The 12,016-nt window shown below is 42.2% G+C and overlaps 1 protein-coding gene across 4 annotated transcripts in view; it reads right to left on the minus strand.

Moving 5' to 3' along the window:
- The window catches only part of PDE3A (phosphodiesterase 3A), a 539,267-nt gene that overhangs the window by 284,576 nt on the left and 242,675 nt on the right, over nucleotides 1-12,016 (minus strand). The window lies entirely within an intron of this gene.

Consider the following 12,016-nt stretch of genomic DNA (forward strand, 5'->3'; position numbering starts at 1 on the left):
CATAACTGCAACCAGAACTGGAGGGTACTTTGGAGTTCATATTTGTAGCTTGATTTGATTAAGTTCATTGTGGAAGATCCATATTTTACTACTTTGAGGACAGCAATATTTCTATCTAGAGCAAAATATCCAGAAAAGTAAGATGCCTGGCACTTACATAAACGTGCACATGCACCATCATTTGGATTTAAACATAATTTTAGAAGCAACCACTGACTCTTCTCCTTCCAATTAGCTGATTAGTTCTATGGCTCTGGAAGACTGTGCCTACACTACCACTCACATCGCTATAACCTATCTTGCTCATGGATGTGAATAAGCCACCTCGTGCAACATAAGTTACACTGGCCCAAGCGCCGGTGTGGACAGCACTATGTTGGCGGAAGAGCGGCTCTCACCAACAGAATTAATCCACCCCCTACGAGCGGCAGCAGGTAAATCGGCGGAAGAGCTCTCTCCCATCGGCTTAGAGCGGCTACTCTAGAAAGCTTACAGTGGTACTGAGCTTAAACCTCTCTTCATTCCATCCCTTTCCTCCAACTGGCAGCTCAAACCTCTTCTCCCTTACTCCTGATGCAGCTCAGCTCTCTTTATTCCACTCAGCCCCTCAAGCCACCTTCCCCCGCCTCCCGTCAGTTCAGCGATTCTGTGCTCAGGGTCACTCAGCCTGCCCCCACCCTACCTTGTTTCTTTTATTCAATGGACACGAAACATGATAGTTTGCTCAGATAGCACTTTGAGTCGTCCCAGATGCATGGGCAATAATTTCTGTCCTAGCCTGAATGCCCAGCTTTCATGTAAGTGATTAAAATGGGCCAAATTCAACCCTGGCTTAACTTCACTAACAAGAAAGGAATTTACTAGGACAAATCCACTGGTAACAAAGCAATTATACCTGGGATTAATTTGTCTTGGTAGGACTAAATCTGGCTTCTGTCTTTCCTTTCAAAAGGGTACCTAATGTACCTTCATTTCACTCAAATCTACCACAAGCATCACAGAGGAACAAGGAGTGCAAGTTGAAGTGTTTCCTAATGGTGACATGTTTGTACTGCAGTCTGGCTGGAACAATATGGCATTTATCAAAAGTTAAACATTTACCCAAAATAAGGCTCCTGAACACTTTCTGCCACAGTATAAATTACCGCAATACAGCATGATGTTCTACACAGAAGGGCACACACAATGTAGGAGATGAAACAATTGTGCTACCTTGACCTCATTTTTCTTTTTTAAAACTATGCAATGTCATCTCTTTTGGAGAAGACCAACACTGAACAAAGCATCCCTCAGTCTTTGAACTTAAAGGGAGAAAAGAGTGTATCATAAAATAAGGAAGTCGTTGATTTGGGCCCCCTTGACTCTGAGGACTTACTGTGACTTCAGCCACTGGTGTCTAGCCACATAATAACCACACAGGCAAAGCTGCTATAAGCCGCAATATGTATCAGTACAGCTTACCCTGTTTTCAAGCAAATTGTGGCTTTACACCAGCACAGCTCTCTCTAACCTGGCCACCAATCGCTTTAGTCTCCGTGTAAAACATTGCCTTAGTCAGGATTACTTCCACTCTGCAGTGTAGATGGGTAACAACATGTCTTGGTAGGGTGTCACCAGATGGTGGTATTACACAAAGCTTACAAGCAGGCAAGTTGATAGGCTTGTAAGTATGTTGTTAATCTTGTGATGAAGAATCTTTGAGGAAGCTGTGGCAAGCAAAAAGTTTGCTCTCAGCCTTAATCTCTACCTAGAGTGGGGGGTGGGAAGCAATGGCCCATGGACCACATCTGGCCAGTCAGACCTTTTAATCCATCCCTCAGCTCCCGCCGGGGAGTAGGGTTGGGGGTTTGCCCCGCTCCAGCTGGGGAGCAGGAGCAGGGGCTTGCCGCACTCCGTGCAGCTCCCACAAAGCAGCCGGCATGACCCCCCTCCATCTCCTATGTAGTACACGTAGCTCCAATGGGAGTGGCAGGGATGGCGCCTGCAGATGGGGCAGCATGCAGAGCCGCCTGGCCGTGCCCCTGCATAGGAGTCGGAGGGGGGGACATGCTTCCGGGAGCTGCTTGCAGTAAGCGCAGCCTGCACCCCTACCCCCCCCAATCTCCTGCCTCATCCCTGATCCCCCTCCCGCCCTCTGAACCCACCCAGCTCTGAGCACCCTCCTGCACCCCAAACCCCTCATCCCCAGCCCCACCCTGAGCCCGCACCCTCCACCCCCCTCTGCACCCCTACCCGCAATTTTGTGAGCATTCATTGCCCGCCATACAATTTCCATACCCGGATGTGGCCCTCAGGCCAAAAAGTTTGATCTAGAGTCAATTCTTGAGCAGAGTTGCTCCCTGGGAACCAAGCATTGGTAACATGGCTGAGATCCGTGAAAAAGGTGATCACGAACACTGCGTAGGCAACCACCACTGTTCCAGAGTTTATTTACACAGGAATGCATAGAAACAATTTGAACGTTCTTCCTACCACACAAGCCTGTCCTCCCTTTTACCAGTTGTGTACTTTTGCTTTTAAACTGTCGTCTGATGGAGACTAATATGATTCAACCCATCCACAACATGCAACTAAACTGCGGCACACCAAATATATTTAAACGGAAGTTATCTTTGAAGTTACTTTTTCAAACATGGCTCTGTTCTCAGTATAGAGTGGGCATTAGCTTCCTTCCCGTTTTACACAGTAAATACTGACTGAAATAGGTAATTATGCAAATGTCTCAAATTCACACAAGGTCACAACATGCTGTACTAAAACTTTTATGCAAGATTTCTGAAAGAGCACCATCAGAGAGAGCATTTTATTTGCTTATTTCGGTGGCCTTGTTCTCCAATCTTCCCCTTCAAGAGTACCACTTGAAGTCTCATCATAATACATCACCGCCAGAACAATATGTAAGGTTTTGTATGTGCACAAGCAGAAAACTCATTTTTCTCTCTCCAATGGGATGTATTTTGGCAGCAGCATTTTCTAATATAATCAAACAAAAAAGTGTGCTTTTTGGACTACATTTCACCATATCTGTTGCTAACTCTCCAAAGAATTAAAAAACAATCAGTTTCTCTCCTTCCTGTACAATTTCATGACAACAGGACATCTTCACTCTTCAGTGGACATGTCTTTTAGATCATCCGTTCTCTGTCCCTCAGCTCTCTCCTAATGAACATAATGCTTTCAGTTACTGACACTTGTTATTTGACCACCTGCCTACTGTATTGATGGTAAAGCTTAAAGAGCACAGAACAAAACAGGAATTGTGGTCCTTCCAACATGCAATATGAAATCTGTATGGGTACCCAGCAGGCAGTCTCTACCTCAATAACTAGTCAGCAGCTACAAAAGACCTTCCAGTTCTCTAGTAAGAATTTAACATAGTATGCACAGCCCAGTCTTTACCAAGATTTGGAATGGAGACTAAAAAAGGCTCCCTATGATTTACTGACAATGTTGCCAACATTTGGAGTAAAACCAGGATAGCACCAAATGAAGAGGACATCTAGCAGAAAAAGATTTGTTCATCCCACTTATGACTACTCTGAAAGCTTGCTCTAATTTACAGTTTTTGGCTGGACATTTGTGCTAATAATGGTTTCAAAGAACATCACTGGCACAATAGATGCCAGGAATTCAATGACACACAATGTGGATTTGTCCACACTCTACATATGCGGAAGCCAATTCTGATCTTAGATATCAAGCACTGCCTCAGGTTAGTATCTTGATGGCTTTATGCAAGTAGGTAACTCAGTTTCCCTTCAAAAGAGAAAGACTTAAGAACATAAGAACGGCCATACTGGGTCAGACCAAAGGTCCATCTAGTCCAGTATGCTGTCTTCTGACAGTGGCCAATGCCAGGTGCCCCAGAGGAAATGAACAGAACAAGCAATCATCAAGTGATCCGTCCCCTGTCCAGGGCCGCCGGGGGGGGGGGGGGCACATGGGGAAATCTGCCCCAGGCCCCACCAGCCCTGGCCGAGAATCCCTTCCCTGGCTACAGGCACCTTTTTAATTTCTACTCACCTGATGGCGGTCCAGGTCTTCGGTGGCACTTCGGCGGTGGGTCCTTCAGTGCTGCCGAAGACAAAGAGCAAGCGAAGGACCCGCCGCTGCCGCCAAAGACTCAGAGAGCCACCTGGTGAGTACAAGTGCCGCAGCAGGTGGCGACTTTTTTTTTTTTTTTTTTTATGTCCACTCTCCTGCTTTGCCCCAGGCCCCCTGAATCCTCTGGGCGGCCCTGCCCATCACCCACTCTGGCAAACAGAGGCTAGAAACACCATACATGCCCATTCTGGCTAATAGCCATCGATAGACCTATCCTCCATGAACTTATCTAGCTCGTCTTTGAACACTCTTATAGTCTTGGCCTTCACATCTTCTGGCAAGAAGTTCCACAAGAGGACTTTACACTGCCTGAAGAAATACTTCCTTTTCTTTGTTGCTGCCTATTAATGTCATTTGGTGACCCCCAGTTCTTATGTTATGAGAAGGAGTAAACACTTTATTTACTTTCTCCCCACCAGTCATGATTTTATAGACCTCAATTATATCTCCGCTTAGTCGAATCTTTTCCAAGCTGAAAAGCTCCAGTCATCTTAAATCCTCCTCATACGGAAGCCGTTTCATATCCCTAATAATTTTTGTTACCCTTTTCTGAACCTTTCCCATTCCAATATATCTTTTTTGAGATGGGGCAACCATAACTGCATGCAGCATTCAAGATGTGGATGTACCATTGATTTATATAGCAGCAATATGATATTTTCTGTCTTATTATCTATCCCTTTCTTAATGATTCCCAACATTCTATTTGCTTTTTTGACTGCCGCTGCACATTGAGTGGATGTCTTCAGAGAGCTATCAATGACTCCAAGATCTCTTTCTTGAATGGTAACAGCTAAATTAGACCCCATCATTTTATATGGATAGTTGGGATTATGTTTTCCAACGTACATTACTTCGCATTTATCAACATTGAATTTCATCTGCCATTTTGTTGGCCAGTCACCCAGTTTTGAGGGATCCTTTTGTAGCTCTTCGCAGTCTGCCTGGGACTTCTGTCTTGAGTAAATTTGTATCATCTGCAAATTTTGCCACCTCACTGTTTACCCCTTTTTCCAGATTATTTAAGACCTTCTCAAAAGTTCTCTTTGCTCTGTGTATCAGTCATTGTATTCCTAGGTTCCTGCTTTGCAATATTCTAACTAGTGCTCTACCCTAACCTAGCTTGTTTCTGGTAGTGTGATATCAAAATACTGTGTTTGTTGCAGTGGAAGTGACCGAGGGGCCTGAACTAGAGCCCAAGATCCAAATTTCCCATCCCTTACATAAACTTTGAGCAAACTTGAATCTGGATCCAAACCTTGCAGCTCATGTCTCTCTCTGATGGAAATTGTGTTGTGTCACATTCAGACTTCACTGTAGTATTAATTAAGCAGGAGGAGATGGCTTCAAGGGAGGAGACCTTTGAGCACACACAGTCCAGTATGCATTAATTAACATCGTCAGAAAATTATGAAGTATAAGAGTTGAATAGAAATCAAATATACTGAAAGTTGTCCCATCAATGGAAATCCCTCTCCAATAGAAAAAGGAATTAACATTGATGACCCCCATCTTAGGTGGGAAATAAAGTGTCTTTGCTCCTTAAAAATGGAGGAACCTTGTCTACTATTTCCCATTGAAACCGAGAGCATGCAAGCAGCTTGAAGTAGTGTAGCACAACCATAAACTTCAGCCACTAAAGTTAATCAGTTCTCACTGGAACTGGATACTGCTGAGACTATCATAAATCCTTTGACATTAAGGTAACACAGAAGTTCTTTGACTGTTCATAGGGAATTTTCCTAAACTAAACTCTTTCAAAAGAAATGTAACGCCATCGGAGGAGTCAGACACTGCCTCAGCTCTGAGTGTATAGCCACGAAGTGGTAAAAGATCAAGAATTTGATTCTGCAAGGAGCTGAGCATTTCACAGGAGGTACTCAACAATTTTCAGGACTGGGCCCTAAACAAACAGTTTGTTGCAAGCTCTTGCTAGAATTAAGCATACAAACAACCAACAAACATGCACATATAGATCTCTACAGCACCAAAGAGGTCAGCAGTCTATTGTACTACACAGGGTCTTTTACCATATTAATGTATCTGGTCACATGACTGAGGGAGATGCAAAGCCACCTGACCAATGTGTGTGGTACCAGACTAGTATCACAGATTAAGAATTTTACTTGAGAAAAGTCAGAAGAAAGAGTATCAGTGAGCAGAGAACTAAGAGCTAGATGGGGGTGGGGGGTGGTTTCTGAGGAGATAATGGAAGGAAGAACAGCTGCAACAGATCAGTGGGCAAGCTATTAAAAAGGCAATGAATTGAGGAAAATAAACTAATCTTGTAATTTTCAGATAAAATAAATTAGTATGGCCTTAATACTGAAAACATTCCTGTGTAAAAAACCCCACAGTTGGTCACACCATTAGTACATCCCTCCAAGACCAAACAGACTGAAAAATTTATATATTTGGCATCACACACACACACACACACACACACACACTTACTTCCTTGCAGGGCTTTGACACAGGAGAAGAAAAAGGGCCAGCAAAAGACACAGAGCAACAGGACCTGTCCTAAAGGGAGGTAAGGAAAGGGGCCATGAAGCTGCCTTGCCAGACATCATTTGTCACAGGCTGGCTGTTGTCTTTCACCACTTATACCATGCCAACACACATGATGTTTAAATATGGTAGTGTTTTCCTAAAAGTCCTAGCTCTGCTTTCTCTCTCTCTTCACCCACACCCTTTGGATACGCATGTAACGGGGTTTCAATTATTTTCAGCGTGTTAAGAAGCCCACAACACGTTCTGCAAGAGTCAGGGTGTTAATATATGACTTGACCCAGGCAGTCCTCCACTATATATATTGGCCACAATTTTGATTTCAACCATCTGCTATTGGGCAAACAAGATGGACAATTAGATTATTAAAACTTTCAAGCATCACAATATGCCTTTTACTGGCATAAAATGTTTTATTTCCTGAGTCCAGAGCAGAAAAGAGAGTTAACAACATTTGCTAATCAGCATTTGATTAACCCGTAACTCTGATGCACAGTGCGAGTCCTAGGAAATTGTCATCAACTTCAATCATGTAACGTTTCCTGATGACAAAATATAGTATTTTTTCTTGCATTTAATTATAATATATAGACATCTTGAATTGGCAGAAATAATCAAACCATAGATGATTCAGCAGTTTCCATTTATTTTATTTAACGTTAGAGCGTTTGGCTATTACAGGGTGCGAAAAGGAAGAATTTTGGCTAAAGAAACCTTTCTGCATCCAAAAAGTGCCAAGAGATCATCCATGTCACTACAAAGGTGACAGAGGATCTTTGTTTTTAAGTTTGATCTATAAGATCTTGTGGGGGGAAACAAAATATATTTATGAGCAGGCAGAGGCCTGCAGTTTTCCTACAAGGGGACTGCTATTATTCCATCCAATGTCACAGAACTCTGGGGAGCCCCTGAGCCCTACTGCATTGGTGAGAAGGGGGTAAGAAGTCAGGTGTTAAGGGAGCAAGACTCTCCATTCCAAAATATCAAATTCCTGGTAAAGATAAAAGGGAAAAATCATGTCCCAGAAGGGAAAATAATCCCTTGCCTAAGGCTATCTCCCACAGAGCAAAGGAAGAAACAGATGCTCCCTTTCTATGTGAGCAGAGACCGAGTGGAGAGGACATGTTCATCAATCATGCCAGCAAGAATACATTTTCAGGTTCACAGGGAGGGAGCTCTGCCACCATTCAGCAGGGAATGGACAGAAGTACTCATGAATTATTACTTCTGTCAAGAACAGTGGCTCCAATGCAGGAGAGACAAAGCATTTTCTGGGATGGTCTGATTTTCAGACATGCTGAGCACTCCTAGCTCCTACTGACTTCGATAGGATGGGATCCTCAGCGCCTCAGAAAAAAAGGTCACTTCTGTCCTGTGCACAAAATACATCCTCTACAAAATGCCTAGGTGTAACAGAAAGGAATAATTTAATGCACCACTGCCTGGCTACACACACTGAATGATGGGCACTGTAGGGGAGAGAGGTGTTAATGAATCAAACTGTACCTCACAACTCCAAAAACTCAATCTGCTGCCACAAGTCACCTCACATCTATTCAGCCACTTAGGCCAACACTTTTTAGCTAATTGGTGTCTGGTAAGTAGAGGTAAAAGTTAGACTATCACTCTGCTTGTCATTTATTGAGGATTGCACAACCTAGGCTATTTTCCTGCATGAAAGTTATTCCCTAGAGGCAAATTAAGTGCCAGTGTTTGAGACAGGACCACAATGGTTGTCCACCTCTTTACAAATCTTTGTCTAAGATAACGCACACCCGAAGACTGTTTCTTGAAAATCCAGTTATTCAGATTTCTTTATTTATTCTTTATTTACTCTTTTTATTTATTTATTTTATTTATTTATTTAGTCTTTATTTACTCTTTTAAACAAGGAGGTGAGTATCTGAATGCTCTAGGGTGCTTCTCAGAGGTAAATCACACACACCCCCACCAACAATATGGCTTCTTCAGCAGCTCTCCTGTGGGGACGTGCCTTGCAGTGAGCACTGAAAGCCAGCACGTGTTTTTTGTTGTTGTTGTTTTTTAATCTAAAGGCACAAAATTTTTACTGGTGCAAAAGCAAAAAGCAAACACTCAAGAGAAGAAAAGAGATATGAGAAATTCAGAGGAAGATCTTTTGCAAGCTTCACTTACCTGATTTCTGCATCTTCCCCCACACACTTTTTTTTTTGGTGGGGAGGGTGTGTGTGTGGGGGGGGGGGTGTACACACGTGCCTAATGACAACTCCAGGCATGACCCCTACACACACTACTAGGTGGTGTGCTTCTATGGGATTACCCATTGTAGTAAGCACCATTAGTGTCGCTCTTGTGATTTTATTGCAAGTTCCATGATATTTGGTGTTTTTCTTAAAGCTCCAGCTACTGCAATCAAGAAACTGCACAAGAATCTCAGGCTTCGTTTTTAAAAATAAACAAGTTTCTAGCCCTCATGGTTGCAGAGGAAAGCTTAAAAATGTGCCCTGGGTGAAACCCTAAAGGCTGAAGACAAAAAATACCCCAAAATTGCTATTTTTTCAACAATCTCAACTTTTAAGCTAATTTCATTATTTTTTAGGACCTGAATTATGATTTCCCAAATGCTTGAGGTTGGTAATGCTGCACTATGTCTAATAGGAAGTGTTTACAGGATCAAGCCATTAGTGTAGACATTAGGGTGTATTATGGCACAGTTCTCTCTGTAGTTTACTTTGTCCCTGATCCCACATCAAGGTCCCCCAACACTAACATGGAATCCCATTGAAATTCATGGAACTCTGTACAGATGCAGGAGGTCTGAGATAAGATACCAAAGCAGGACCAGGCCTTGACCTGAATCACCTCATCTTTTGATATTGTAATAACATTTCAAACAGATAGTTCTACGAAAAACTATACATTAGGAGATGACTAATATATGAAGTTGCTTAAGTTTTAAACCCGTGGCCTGATTTTCAGAGGTTGAGCCTCTGTAGGAGCTGCAGATCCTCAGCACCTCTGAAAAATCAGGCCTCATCCTTCTTCCTTTTCACCATTCTAGTTCAGGGGTGACATGTGAGACCATGGAAGTCAATAGCCAACATCACACTGATTTCAGTAAGGCCAGGATTTCCCAGTGTTTGTACATTCACACCTCTGAAAAATTTCAATAAAGAGGTCAGTTTAAAAAAAAAAATTCATGAAAAACATTTTGCAAAAAACTTTCACAAACAGACGCACACAAGAAAAGCAGCTAAGTGTCAGGCTCAGACAGACATTGTCCCTTTCAAACATCAGGGTGTCTTTAAAAGCAGATAAAATATCTGAGTTTTCTTGTATCTATACTATAAAGAGGCATATAATATTCCACATATTGGTTTAGACCTTGATTCAGTAGGCGAGGGGGAAGAGAGTGCCGAAGATGCTATCTCAAGTCTTGTCAGAAAAAAGTAAAGATGAACAAAATAAATGTCTGTGAAGCCCCAGAACTAAACTCATGGGGACAAATTCTTCCCTTACATGTGTGTCTAACTCCCAATCAAGGCCACAGTAATGCATGCATGTCAGTGGGGACAGAATTTAAATAATTCGCTCTTTGTGGGCACGGCTGTGTAAACTCATTGCTTGCAACTGTCAGGGTCCGATGGGGACAGTCTGACCTAGTGGTCAAAACACAGAGTAGCATCAGGATCATACTCAGGAGTAATGCCAAGAGTCAAGCCGGAGTCAGTTAGAAGCCACACCAGAGTCGGGGCCAGGAATCAGTAACGGGGGTCAGGACAAGGAACAAGGCAAGGAGGCAAGAACTTGGTTTTAAGAGTCTGGTCTGCAGCAGTGCTCAGACAATTGGTGAGGCAGGAACAGGAAGCTTTATGATAGGAGGTGACCAATGCATAGTTGGCTGCTAATCAGCTGATCCTGCAGAGTCTGTGGCTGTAGCCTCTGTTTGTGGGGTATCAGCTGCAGTTTCCCTGTCTGCCCTTGCAGCATGGGGATGCAAAGAATAAGGCTCCTGCTCAGCAACTGCATGGGCCTTTGTTTGAGACCTGGGGCACCTGAAAGCAACTTAACTTAAAATAAAATATGGTGAATTCTTTTGCAATTCACTTGAAGAAAGTTGTTTGGTTAATTTTATGAAGATTTCAAGTGATTCTTCTGCTGTCAGTTCTATTCTGGTTAGCTAGATCACATGCTTTATCTGACTTTCAACACGCACTTCAGAAGTACAGTAGCAAATTGATGATGCAGTGTCTTTCAGTCTATGGAACTGGATTACTGCAACAGCCCTGCAGGGCATTAGCAACATAGCTAGTTGTATCACCCTTCACCAACATAGCGGACCGCCTTGTCAGAGCTCATTTTCTTCTGGACTCTAACGAAAGTATTAGACATTTACTTAGTTCAGCTTTGAAATGTTTATATTTTCACAAATGAAACAAAGCAACATTTTTAACATGCTCCAGCTTTAGGCGTGTAAAGTTACTGAGTCTAAGCCCAATAAATGACAACGGGTGGTTGGCACTAGGAGCATATGTGCATGCGTGTTATTATACTGAGCCATGCGTAAACAGCTTGTGGTAAAATTAATTTTTCACTTAAAATCCAATTACTGGAAATTTAGATTGCATACAGTTAATTAAAAAAACCTTCCAACGCTGCTTGCTGTGCAAAGCAGAGTGCAGACATACAATGAAACAAGGAAATTAATACACAGAACAGTGCTAGTTAAAAATAACAGTATAAATGTTAGAAGACAAAGTGAGAACAGATTTGTTTGCAACTATCCCACCTTGTGCTGTGAACCACCATTAGGTCTTACAAGTAGGCTTGGCAGAATTTGATTTTGTTTATAATTTCAACGGAGAATATCGATTTTTTTAGCATTTTTTCTATTTTTATCTATGTAAATTTTCATTGCAGGAAGTTACTAGGGGACAGAATTATTTAAGGACGATAGAAATTGAGATTCAAGAAGTTAAAGCTTTATAAAAAACTGCCAACATCATATGTCAAAATATACAACACAAATACCCTGAAATCAAATCATACTTTTTTTTAACTATTTATTAGCTAGTCCATTTGTAACAAGCTGAATTCAAAAATCTAAGTCACTGAATTTTTGACCCTAAGAAGTTCTCAAGCAGCATTTTTGTTACTTTGTCTATCTGTAAATTTACATTGTCATTGATGGAAATATTTTTTCATCTGTTTGTATGCGTATGGTAAAACCAACATTACCAACATTTACTGATACAAATCTAATTGTTCCAAGCCCACCTACAGGCTAAGCTTGATCCGGCCAGCTCACAGAACTATTACAAAGAAAAATAAATCTAACCATTTTTCAGTGAGTTGGTGGGAGATTTTTCCGTCACATACTGGCCATAGCTGGAGATGGAATACAGGCCTTGATGGACCAGTA

Source organism: Mauremys reevesii, linkage group 1 (genome assembly GCF_016161935.1).
Source record: "Mauremys reevesii isolate NIE-2019 linkage group 1, ASM1616193v1, whole genome shotgun sequence".
In the NCBI taxonomy this organism is placed as follows: domain Eukaryota; kingdom Metazoa; phylum Chordata; order Testudines; family Geoemydidae; genus Mauremys; species Mauremys reevesii.